The sequence below is a fragment of the Chrysochloris asiatica genome, unplaced genomic scaffold (assembly GCF_000296735.1).
Source record: "Chrysochloris asiatica unplaced genomic scaffold, ChrAsi1.0 scaffold00121, whole genome shotgun sequence".
Taxonomy (NCBI): domain Eukaryota; kingdom Metazoa; phylum Chordata; class Mammalia; order Afrosoricida; family Chrysochloridae; genus Chrysochloris; species Chrysochloris asiatica.
Genome location: NW_006408639.1, coordinates 9,252,762 through 9,265,970, shown reverse-complemented (window position 1 = coordinate 9,265,970; position 13,209 = coordinate 9,252,762). Strand labels below are relative to the sequence as shown.

Sequence of the window (13,209 nt, the reverse complement as noted above, 5' to 3'; positions counted from 1 at the left end):
GTTCTCAACTCTTCCTTCTGTTGATTTAATTCTGGGAGGTGCTGCCACATATGTCAATCTCTGGTTGTTGTCTGTTCTTGTTGGTTCTCAGTCCAAAGAACTCCCTTTAGGATGTTTTCTAGTACAGGGTTGGCTTTGGCAAAATCCCTTAGCTTCTATTTATCCTGGAATGTTTTGGTTACACCATCATATTTGATTGATAGCTTTGCTGGATAAAGGATTCTTGGTTGGCAATTTTTTTCTTTCAGGGTTTTATATGTGTCTCTTCATTGCCTTCTTGTTTGCATGGTTTCTGCTGAGAGATCCGAGCTCAGTCTGACTTGCTTGCCTTTGTATGTGACGCTTTTGTTTTCCCTGCTTTCAGAAGTGTCTCCTTGTCTTTAATTGTGGAGAGCTTGACAATGATATGTCTTGGTGACTTTCTTTTGGAGTCTTTCCTTCCTGGGGTTTTTTGAGCTTCTTGGATGTTTATCTTTTCACTTTTCAGGATGTTAGAGAAATTTTCTTCCAGCAGTTCTTCAACTATTTCCTCTGTGGACTTGTGTGATTCTTCTTCTTCTTCTGGAATGCCAATAATTCTTTCTATCTTAGTGGTGTTGAGAGATTTGTCTTCCAGTTCACTGGTTCTGCCTTTCATCTTGTCTATTCTATTTCTTTGCCCTTTCAGAGTATTGTCTATTTCCGATATTCTGTTATTGATCTTTTGGACCTCTTTCTGTAGGTTTTGAATTATTGCCAATGCTGCATCTATCTTACTTGATTGTTCCTGTAGCGCTTTCCTGATTTCTTCCTTATTTTTCTCAACTCCATTGTAAAGTGTTTTGAAACATTTGATAATCATTTTTCTGAATTCCTTCTCAGATAATTCCAAGGCCTGCTCTCCTTCCAGAACGGAGTCCAGGTCTACCTTTAGGTCATTTGTCTCAGACATTTTATCTTGTTTCTGGACATGTGCTGATATGGTCATCTGCTTTTGCTTCTAGGACATGATTAGTATTTGTCTGTGGCCTTAGTACTTAATTGAGTATGTGTTTTGGTATTTTTTATGCTTTCTGCTTGCTTCCAGGGTGATGTGATCAGGATGTGGGCTTCCCTTTTCACTCTTCTTATTGCTTAACGCAAAGTAACTTTCACAGGTATTGTCTGTTTTCCTGGTATATGGTGATTGATACTGGTTCTTGCCTGTGTTTTGATGTTTTATAGAGTGTGATTGTAGCTTGTCTATGTGGCAGCAGTTGCTGACTCTTCTTGTGTAATTTATGGAGACAAACAGTCCTCCAAAGGTCGAAGGGGGAGCATATAATAGAAAAACAGCACCAGCAAAAAAAAAAAACACAAGAGAAAAAAATAAACTAAAAGCAAACAAACAAAAAGCAGCCAAAACAAAACTTAGACTGAATATAGCAATCTAGAATCACGGAAAAAGGAGAGGAGGGAGAGAAGGAAAAAAAAATATATCTGTAGCCTAATGTCAGTATCACTTTAAGGTCCCCTCTTAAGCTTCTTGCTTTCAAAGTTGCCTGAGAGATTTCAGGATGCCAGTGTTGGTTGTATGCTGTACCTCAGGCTTTAATTTAATTTTTGGCCTGTTTTGTTTTTAAATTCTCTTTCCCTCTCTACAGCCCTGTTCTGCCCTTCCCCATTTTTCAAAAACAAAAGACAGACAAGCAAAAAGCCTTCAGGGCCTGCTCTTGGGCTGAGTATCTGTGCACATGTGTGGCCAAAGAACCCACCAGTGGTGAGGGTGGGGGGGTGTCCATTCACTCAGGTTCCCCCTCTAGTCCTCTAGTCACCAGAACAACGGAGGTGGACAGTGGGCGCGCTAATGACCAGACACCAAAAAAAAAGAAGAAGAAGAAAGAAAAGGAAAAAAGAGAAGAAAATAGAACAAAGTAAAACTGACAAAGTCTACCTTTCCTCCAAGGTTCCAGCGGCGTTTTTCCGTGGTGTTTCTGCTCTCCAGTTTGTCTTGTCGTTTGGTCTCGTCCAATATGTCAGCTCCAGGCCTCTGAGCCTAGCCCGGCAGATTCAAAATTATGCTATTTTTTTACTTCAGCTTCAAGTTCCACAATCTGTAGGCCTTCAAACCTTCAAAATATTCCTATCTCTGTGGTTCCAAGTTTTGGAGCTCTGCCCTGGATCTGCTTTGCCTGGTATTCTGTGGTATTTCTGACGGTGAACTTCACTGCACCTCCACCCTAGCCGCCATCAAGCCCCCTCTGTTTATCATGTTGTCAAATCCCTTCTTTCTTTATTGATCTTCTTTGTGTATTAAAAGTAGTTGAATTCTCCAGTTACTACTGTGGAACTGTACTTTCAGTTTTGTCATGTTTGGTTCATTTATTTTGGGGCTCTGATGTTTGGTGCATATATATTTACAATTGTTATACTTTCTAGATAAAATGACTTTTTAAATCATTTTGTATTGTTCTTCTTTATTATACCACATCTGTCTTAAAATATATTTTGTTGGACATTCTAGTTGCCACCTGCCCCAGCTGTCTTGTGATTACTATTTGTGTGGGGGTTTTGTTGTTGGTTTTTTTCATCATTTTTTAGCTCATTTGTATCTTTGTGCCTAACATCTGTCTCTTATAGAAACATGTAGTTGGATCATGGTTTTAATCTTGTTTAATAGCTGTTTTTAAAAATGTAGATGTTTTTAGAGTATCCTAACATTATAGAATTACAAATGAAATTCACAGTTCCTTAGTTTGTTCTTAAGTCATAATGCTCTGTTATAGTTAGTGTTACTAGTGTGGGTATTGGTCAGTGTTACATATTGACAATCTACTGTGAGTAGAACCATCTGGTTGTTTTCTTTACTTGTCATCTGGCTAGGGGCACCTGAGTGTGAATTCTTCCAAATCTTGGTTTAGATGAAGAAAATCTGAATTAAGTTTATATTGAAGTCCTTATTAGATCTTATACTTAAATATAATTTGGAACATATAAAATTGCCAATATTTAAGCTGTTTTTTTCTATAAATATAGTAGTTTTCTGATACAAGATAATGGAGTCAGGGGACCATAACAGCTTACTTAACAGACCCTTTTGTTCAATGTTGGAATTCTTTCTATTGTTTTCTTAGAAACTTCCCAGTAGGAGGAAAGAATGAGTATTTTCATGCTAAGTAAGGGAGATGATTGAGGTATCCTAGAGTAAAACTGAAGTCCTGGTGTGATGCTGTAGGATAAGCACTGGACTGGAAAGCTCAGTTGAACCACAAAGTTGGTGGTTCAAACTCAGTAACCGCTCCTCGGAAACCCTGTTACAGGGTCGTTATGATTCAGAACCAACTTGACGACGACCTTAACAACAACATAGAGTAGAACTATTAGCTCCTAAAAGGAAAGCAGGTTCCTGGGGTCCTTGAAGCTCCATACTTTGAAGGCTAGATCAATTCCTTGGAGTGCCAGTAAGTACACACTGCCTCATGAATTTGGACTTTTCCACATGTTTCCCAAGGATGTTGCTGCTAACCTAGTGACTTGAAGCAGATTTCAGCAAATATTAATTTAGCTGAAATAGTATTACTTTTGTTTTGTTTACTCTATGCAATTTTCACAGTGGATATTTTTTATGTTAGTTAATAGTTGAGCTTCAAAAAGATATTAAACGCTGTGGTGTTTAAAACATTATAAAAATTAAATGTGCAATGATAGCAAAAAGGGGGGCTGTCTATTAATGAAATTATAGTTATAAAGGTCTCCTTCATTGTTTGTGGCATGTGGTAAAGGTATTAATTTAAGGTGGAATGGAGTAAGCTAAAAATTCATATTGTAGTTTGAATAACACAAAATGTATAGCAACTGGCGTCTTTGCAATGAACAATAATCAATCCCAAAGTTCCAACTAATAATAATTTTTAAACATGTGTAACATCTTAATATTGTTGTCAGGTCGGTTCCGACCAAGTTGCTGTTGTCATTGTTAAATGCCGTTGAGTTGGTTCTGACTCATAGTAACCCTGTACAGAGTTTCCAAGGATCGGCTGATGGGTTTGAACTGCCACCTTCGGACTAAGTAGTGACCCTGTATAGGTTTTTCAAGTCTATAAATCTTTATGGGAACAGAAATCCTCATCTATCTCCCCTGGAGCAGCTGATGGTTTTAAATTGCCAACCTTGTAGTTAGCAGTTCAGTGTTTATTCTACAGGGCCACCAGGGCTCCTCAAAACTGAATGTTGTTAATGTGCCATCAAGCCGGTTCCAACTCATAGCAACTCTGTATAGGACTTCCAAGGAGTGACTGTTGGATTTAACTGCTGACATTGGGGTTAGCAGTCCAGCACTTATTCTACAGCACCATTGTTGTTATTAAGTGCTGTCGAGTCGATTCCGACTCATAGCAACCCTGTATAGGGTTTCCGAGAGGCAGCTAGTAGGTTTGAACCATCAACCTTGTGGTTCGCAGTCCACACCAGAAGTCCCTACAGCATCATACTAAGAACTAAATAAAATAATTTTTTAAAAACTCTTAGAAGTATTAAAATAAATTAGTAAAACACTTAGCAAAAGTATAATCATAATTGGTAACTTTTATATTTATAATGACTCATTAGTTTCTGAAAATAGTGAAAAATGCAAATGTAATAACTTGTTAGTGGTGGTGCTTCTGACTTATCCTGTAGACCTAAGTTCAGTGCTTATCCTATAGAGCCACCACACTCCCTGTTCAGTACCATCAAGTCGGTTCCTATTCATAGCATCCTTGTGTAGGGTTTCTGAGAAGTTGCTGGTAACTTTGAACCACTGACCTTTCAGTTAGCAATCCAGTGCTTATCCTACAGCACCACATTGTTAGGTGCCATCAAGTTGTCTTTTATTTATAGCATTCGTGTTTACAATAGAACCAAGCAGTGACCATGCCTGTGCGCTTCTCACAGTTGTTATACTTGTGCTTATGGCACTGTGGCCGTCCACTTCATTAAGAGTCATCTTGTATAGGGAGAGAGAACTTTATATCAAGGAATTGGCTTGCTCAGTTTTTGTTGTTGTTGTTAAGTGCCGTCGGAGGACTCCTACTCATAGCAACCTTGTATAGGGTGTCCAAGGGGCAGCTTCTGGCTTTGAGCTTTTGACCTTATGGTTCGCAGTCCATTGTTGATCCTACAGCCTCATACTCAGTTATGTTGTTGTTGTTGTTAAGTGCCTTCGAGTCGGTTCTGACCCATACCGACCCTGTACAGGGTTTCCGAGGGTGTAAATCCTTACGGGAGTAGAAAGCCTCATCTTTCTCCCGCGGAGCGGCTGGTAGTTTCGAACCACTGACCTTAGGTTCGCAGCCCGATTCGTAACCACTACGCTACCAGAGCTCCTTATAGAGGGGAGAAAATCCCAAGGCCTTGGGCCAGATGCATCAAGGTCAGCAGGTCAGATGGCAAGCAGGCAGGTCAGACACGTAAGATGGCAAGCTGCTGACAACTTGTAGCATCAGCAGACAATAGAGCAGGCCACTGGTTCAAATTGATGACCTGGAGGTCAGTTGGAGAGTAAGATGCAGGATCCAGATCCATCAGAAAGCAATAACAATAACTTTGGCATATTAAAATGTAAGCATAAATAAAAATATTAAAGTAGGAAAGTAAAGAGAAATTTGTAAAGTAGGAGCAGAATGGCTGCTGGGCGTAAACCACCTATCTTTTGATTAGTAGCCCGATGTTTAACCCACTTTCCACTGTGGCTCTGTAGAATGAAGACACTATTTTTTTAATCCATAAGTTTTTTCTGTGTGTCTATGGCTTTTTACACTATTCAGTTCATGATTGACATTCATTGTGCACTTGGGCTGTAAATATTGTATTAGGCACATCTGCTGAACAAGACCTACTAACGTGTTCAAGATCAAAGATACCAATTTGAAGACTAAGGTTAGTCTGAACCAAGTCATGAATAGCCTCATATGCATGTGGAAGCTGGACATTGAATAGAAGAATTGATGCATTTGAGTTATGGTATTGGAGAGGAATATTGAAACTTACATAGACTGCCAGAACACACAAATCTGCCTTGGAAGAGGTGCAGCCAGAATGCTTCTTAGAAGCAAGCATAGTGAGACTTTATCTCTCATGCTTCAGACATGTTATCAGGAGGTACCACCTCTTGAAGAAGGACATCATACTTGGTAAAGTGGAGAAACAGCAAAAAAGAGAAAAGACTTCCAGTGAGCTGGGTTGGCACAGTGACAGCAGCAATGGACTCAAGTGTAACAATACTGAGGATTTGAGGACCTGGGGTAGTGTTTTGTTCTGTTGTGCATAACATTGCTGTGAGTTGGAATTGACTCCACAGCACCTAACAGCAAACAACAACAACCTAATTAATTAGAGTCCTGGTGTGGGACTGTGGGACAAATATTATAGTGTTAACCTCAAGGTTGGCGGTTCAAATCCATGAGCTGTTCCTTGGAAACACTATACAAGGGTCACTGTGAGTCTAAATCAACTCAGAGTGCTTAATAGCCACCACTCTACCTCATGAATTCTGCCTGCATTCCCAGGAAAAAAGGCTTTAGAGGACTTTGTTTCCTTCTTTATAAGAGAAAAATGGAGGTTCTGGTACTCTTTAACATTTAAAAAAAACAAAAATCACACACAACACGACAGTTCTACATCAACCTACTTTTCTCTTAGAATTCAGTTTCAGTAGATTTGTCTATTAGGTTACATTGCATGTTCTGAACCTTAGATATAAAAAAGTCTTCACTTTGAATCACAGTTGTTGATCTAAAAGTTTTTTCAGTTTTGGAAACTCACAAAAGGTACAGTTAAATATGGTCAACGCTTTTGTGTTTTATGGATTTTGCATTAAAAATTGCACATATAAGCTTCAGTTGTAGTAATTTTTTACAGCCTGAGCATCTTGTTATTTGCTTGAATTGGCACATCTTCTCTGCGCTCTTAAGGTAAGAATGTCACATTTTAGATGAGTTTTTAAAAATTGTGCATCGTATGTGGTGATAATTGGAAAATTCTGGTATGTGAACACTCATAATTGAGAAAGAATAACTACTTACTGCACAGGTCCCTGCTTTTTCACAATAATAGTTATTCATTTTTCACTTTTTTTGCCTGAAGAAAATAAAATTAGTAATATTTTTTGGTGTCCTTATAATAATATGAAGATTTTAGAAAAGGAGACTCCAGCTTTACTTGTCTGAAAAGTGGGGATATTAATACACATTTCACAGGGTTGTTTTGAGAAATCTTCGAATAATAGAACACAGTGAGTGCTTATAGTAGGTTCATTCCAACAAAAGGTATGAAAGAGTATAGGAACTAATCAGCACAAGGAATTGGGAGACACATTGGGGTTGCCTTGAGGCCGAATCAGTTCCTTTGCAACTAGCAACATTGAGGCAGGGAAAAGGAATACCTGTCAGTAAGTTTTACCATGGTCACTTATTATATAAATTCAGTTCAGAGAGGAGCATGCATAATGAAAAGTTTCATTTAAATGAAGCTTGTCTTTCCAGTGGATGTCGGGAAACAGAATCAAGTAGACAGGAAAAGACTGACTAGTGATGACAAAATAGCTTTTTATGTTTGGGAGGATGCTATGATTGTCATTTTTTATACCTCTTTATCTGCATTAAGGAGGGGGTGTCCTGGTGGTAACAGTGGTTGGGGTGCTTGCAAGCTAACTGAAACTTTCGGGGGAGGGGGCAGAATGTGGCAGTCTGCACCTGTAAAAATTAGAGCCTTGGAAGCTCTATGGAGCAGTACTACACCTTCCTTACAGCATCGCTGAGCACTGAGTCTGAATAACCGATGACACAGTGGCTTTGCTTTTTACCTGCATTCGTTCACTCTGGGCTGCTCCTGGGGTTTGTTTCTTGTCGAGGGTTAAGAGATTGACATTGTTCCAATGAGAGATGGCAATTACTTCAGGAGGCAGCTCTGATTTGTTTAACTTTGTAACCAAGTTGAAGTCACCATGCAAGTATGTCTCCGTGCACCTGACACTCACTGGGACCCTCCCTGTGAATAAGAGGAAAGGCTTGTAAGACAGACGAGCCAGTTCTTTTAGACAAAGCTTCCAGCTGTTGAACCCCGCTGGGAGGAGTTTCCTTTGGGAGACCAGAGCTTGTGCAGCCCTGGCCTGTCTTTTGCCACCTCCTTTTATTCACACCATTTTGCCCTGCGATAGCGGTGGAGAAGAGAGTGTTGTTTTTGCAGGGGACACCTCTGCTGGGAGGGCTTTAGGTGAGGAGGAGCGAGTGCACTTGGCAGCTTTCTACTTGAAGCAGATGTGCGCTAACCCGGCGAAGCCACTCCTCCTCCCACACAGACCAGAACCGCAGGTCCGACCCTCGCGAGTCTCAGGTGGCACCACGGAGCCGGCCTCGGCTCAGGAGTTGGTGGAAAGGGAAGGGGTGGTCCTTCGGTTTGGACCCCTCACAGCTGACTCACAGGAAGTGCTGGAGGAGCTTGGCACTAGGCGAGGCGAGGCCGCTCCAGGATTCTGCCCCTCCCTTCCTCCTCCTCCCCGTCAGCGCGGCCGCCCGCCCCGACTTCGGCTTTGCAGTATCTCCATAGAACAATGAAGTGGTTCCAAGTTTGCTGCTACTCCCAGGGAAATTTGTTGGACTTATATGACAGTCTTCAAAATGTTTTGCCACCGGTTTCTCTAAGAAGCTGTTTTTAAAAGAAACAAAACCAGAAAAAGCCGTGTGCCTTCGTGGATTGCTTTGTGTGCAGATCCTCAGGGTGATCATGGTTCAGCGCTTCAGTCTCAGGAGGCAGCTACCCAAGGTGGGTAGTTCTGTGTTTGTGTAGGGGATACTCTCACTAGCTCAGCCTGGCTTCCTTTTTCTCTGGAGCTGTCTGTCTGTCAAGCCTGCCTTCTCCCAGGGCTGAGGAGTGGGGAGGGGGACGCGCTGCCTTTTGTTCTTTTATCTGACAGACACAAAGGTTTAAGGCTGATTGCACTGTCAACCAACCCTATTTCGTTCTCTGAAAATGGGAGCAGTTATCTGTGAATTGGGGCAAGTTGTTGTTTCCTCCTTGGATATAATTTCCAGAGGGTGTGCCTGAAAGAAATAATAGTGGGTAGAAAGTATGGGTTTAATTAGCAGTTACTCTAGCAGCTTGTAGCCCAAGACGAGAAAGCCTTACTGGTCTGTGGAAGCCGTGCTTTAGTAGAGATTTTAGTTAAACTGGGAAAACTACCACACTTCATAGCAAGACCACATGAAAACGGTAAATGAGTTTTAAGAACCAGCACATTTGATGAAGTGTGTCTAATGTAATGAAAAGGAGTTTTTAGAGAAGTGTCTTGTTTTTTTCGAGTCCTGATTGAAAAGCAGGTTTCATTTGCACAGCCTTTGGGGAAAAAAAGCTCTTTTAAATCTAAGGAAACTAAACTTTATAAAGGGGTTGGGAGCACAGAGCACCTTGTTCCTAAGGGATGCTGCCATTGGGAATCTGGCTGCTGGTGGTGGTGCCCTCTGGATGTGCGGCAGTGAGCTTTCTGTCCTGCTGCTGCAGAAGCAAGTTGGCAGAGGGGGGTGGGGCTGAGCTGTATTTCAAGAAAGCATCCTCTTCTTTTAAAGCTCAGTTTTACAAATACAACACTTGGCAGCTAAACTGTGTCAGTTCAGTCCCTGCAGACAGAAGCTTAAACAAATAGTCAGAATTGTTAAATCCTGCAACGTGTTCTGATCTTGAGGGAGAACCACTGGCTCCTCACAGGTGGCCCAAGTGTAGACTGTGGGAAAACAGCTGAGCTGAGCTGTTGCCCCCATGACCAATGCCATGTCTTTCCCCCAAGCTCCAGGCCTGACAGGGATTTTTAGGGGTGTTCAGTATGTATTCCCCCCATTCCATACCTGTGTGTGTGCAGGGTGGTCTGACAGTTAGAAAGTCCCTGCAAAGATGTGTCAGTGTTCAGCACAGTGACATTTCTATACAAGAATAGATAAAATAGTTGAGAGCTTGGTGATACTTTCCTAATTAGAAAGTGACTGCATTCTAAGTATTTTGTTCTCTCCCAGTTATTTTTTTGAGCTTTCACCATCCTTAACACTCACTATACTATATGCATGCCAGTCATTTATAAAAAAAATACTTTGGGAAAATTAGTAGTACATTTTCTTAATAGTCGGGAAGAAATAAAAGGTGTACATTATATGAAAAGTGCCCAAAGAGGGAAACCTCTTTTTAGTTCCTTTCTCCAACATCCCCTCCACATTTTAACATAGTTTTTGGGTCGTATAATGGATAGACAGGACCAAATCCAAAGAAATTTGTTTTCTATCAAGTGTCCTTAGGATAATGCATGTGTTCATTATGAATGAATGGGAAAAATATATTTTTAATTGTTTCCATCTGTATGGCATTGAAAAGCAACAGAGAAACAATAATTACGTCCATGAAGTTTTCTTAAAGACAAGTGAGTGCACTGTGCCTGTGTTCTATCTCTACAGCTAAGTCCATATCCCACCTGAGACCTGGAGTCCTCACTGTTCTGTTTTGTTTTGTGTTTAGGTCAAAAACAGTTGAATAAGGAGGGATTTCATATGGTTCAAACGATAATACTAAGTATTTTTGCTAGTAAGACTCTTCTGCAAACATAGTCATTGTAATGCATATTTTCAAAAGCAGGTTGTTGTTATGTGTCGTGCAGTCTGTTCAGATTCATAGTGACCCAGTCAGGGTTTCTGAGGTTGTAAATCTTTACAGGAGCAGAAAGCCTCATCTTTCTCCCATGGAGTAGCTGGTGGGTTTGAACTGCTGACCTTGTGGTTAGCAATCCACTGCTTATCCTACAGCACCACCAGCGCTCTCAAAAATAGTTTTACTATTGCAATACATAGAAGTGCTGATGCAGTCATCTTCACATTCTGTTAGATGTTTGCTGAAAGAAAATACTTACAAATGTTTTCAGTGGTTTTTGAACCTGATACCCACTTTAGATGCTTTTTGTCTTAAGTTTGATAGTCTTGTTTACTTGCTCTGGACATTTTCACTAGAATATTTAAATGACTGTTTTAAGCTAACTGATGTTCCCCTCTTAACTACGAAAAAACAAATCTCTACTGCCTTTGAGTGACTTGGGTTTCTAAGGTTGTAAATCTTTATAGGAACAGACTGCCATGTCTTTAAAAAATGTGAAGTAAAACTCTCCAGTTTTCTAAGAGAGGTTGCTCAGATTTTCTTTGACTAGGATTCCAGTTATGTGAATTCTAGAAAAGTTCTCTTTTCCTTACCATTTTAAGTTATTCTTTTATTGTTTTCTTAAAATGTGATTAAAAAGAATGTTTTCTAAGAAAAGATTGTTCTTTCCAGATTATGCCCACTACATAAGCTAGCAAAAATAAAGTAAGTAGTTTTTAACATACCTTGTTTTAAAAATAAAGTTTTTGGAGAGGAAAAAGAATAATACTTACTGAATTCTTATGAAGTGCTTGGCAATGTAGATAAAATCTTTGGATAATTCTTTGAGTTAGTATCTGGTTCATTCTGTTTTTAAAAAAGAAACTGAAGCTCAGAGGTTAAGTCATGTGCCCAAGATCCACAAGTTCAAACTTAAGTCTGACTATAAATGCAGCTCTATGGTTCCACGTTAAGTACCTCCCAAATTTTCTTGTGTACTAAATCCTTCTCACTATCATGTTCTCTTATGTTCCTCCATGTATGACGCTGTGAAGTAATGCACTGGACTGCAAAGTTGGTTGGAACTGCACAGTTGGCAGTTCATGCTCACTGGCCACTCCTTGGAAACCCTATACAGGATTGCTATGAGTCGGAACCAACTCGACAGCACTCAACAACAGCAACAACATACTTATAGGAACTCAGATATCTTCCTTAGAGCAGCCCTTTCCCATAGAGCTGAAATTCGTATCATGTAGTATCTAAACTTACTAGTCAAACTTTATCAGGTGTTTCCCATCATGGAAAACTGTTTTGTTTGGCTGAAGAAGCATTGATTTGAATAAAATAGGCTATTTAATAAAGCCATGTTAAATATAGTTGAAGCCTACCTTCATGCATTTATGTGAAAAATTTCAAGAATTTCTCTTATGAATAATCAACTCTTAACTTTCTGTAATCATGTTTTAAGGATTAAGTAATGGGCTAGACATATGGAAAGTCCTTTTATTTCACTCTGATCTATATCTGACCAGAGGAAAAAATCCCTTAAAGTCTTTTAAATGGGTAACAGATAAAGTCTTTTCCAACGACTTTATTTGAGAAAATTGTTTGTAAATTTCTTACTTAAATAAAATGTTAAACCTTTTAATTTTACCTTACTTTTGAATGGTAATTTATATCCATAGTTCAAAAATAGAAATTTATATAACTCTGAACTGTTGCTTCCAACCATATATTTTAACCTGGTTCATATTCCCACTTCCCACTGAAGGTAACCAGTTTTTGTTTCATGTTTACCTGCCCACAGTTAATGCACATGTAAGCAAATATGAATATATGAGGAGGTACAGAAACCACATGGGCACCATTTCTGACTTCCTTTGGCATCGCAAGGTAGAAAGAGACTGAAACTCAAAATCATGCCTTTGCCGATGCCTACAAAGTGGAGGTCAGACATGCTTCCACTGACACCAACCATCCTTCCCACACCACTCTCTGCCTCACATCTGGGTTCAGTAACCCATTGCGGTGGCCACATAGAACTCATAACAATACTCACGATTATGGGTTTTACTAGAGAAGTGAACAAGGTCAGTTCAGGATCAAGACCAATACAGAACGTGATGTAGCAGGTCTCCAGTTAGGAACACTTCTTACGTACCGTACTGCAGGCACACCCCGCTCTTGTCTTCAGTCTCTGAGCTATGTGGCCTCTTGACCTCTGCCTCAATCCATTGGCCTACAGCCCACAGCTGCTCTGTCTCTCCATGCCATCGCCTCTGCTGTCACCTCTGTCCTCTTTTCTGCTGTCACCGTTCTTGTAGGTAGAGATCTCGCACTTCACTCATGCTTTTCCTTCTTGGTGATCCTGAAATCTTCCATGCCTTTTTGTGAGGTGGCTCCTTTTAAACCTACCTGGATAGCAAAACAAACTAATCCCAGCCTTAAAGCCCTGTGTACTTTATTTGCACGGTCCCACCCACTCACTTGGTGGGAATTAAGAAGACAAAGAAGAGCTATATCAAGTAAATTCTAGGTACCACTGGAGACTTCAAAAAATTTGCCAAGAAGCCTCATTGTGTGTATATATATTCACACACACACACA

At 40.2% G+C, this 13,209-nt stretch overlaps 1 protein-coding gene across 1 annotated transcript in view; it reads left to right on the top strand.

The window, feature by feature from the left end:
- Positions 1–13,209, top strand: part of TMCC1 (transmembrane and coiled-coil domain family 1) — a 222,554-nt gene that overhangs the window by 42,956 nt on the left and 166,389 nt on the right. The window lies entirely within an intron of this gene.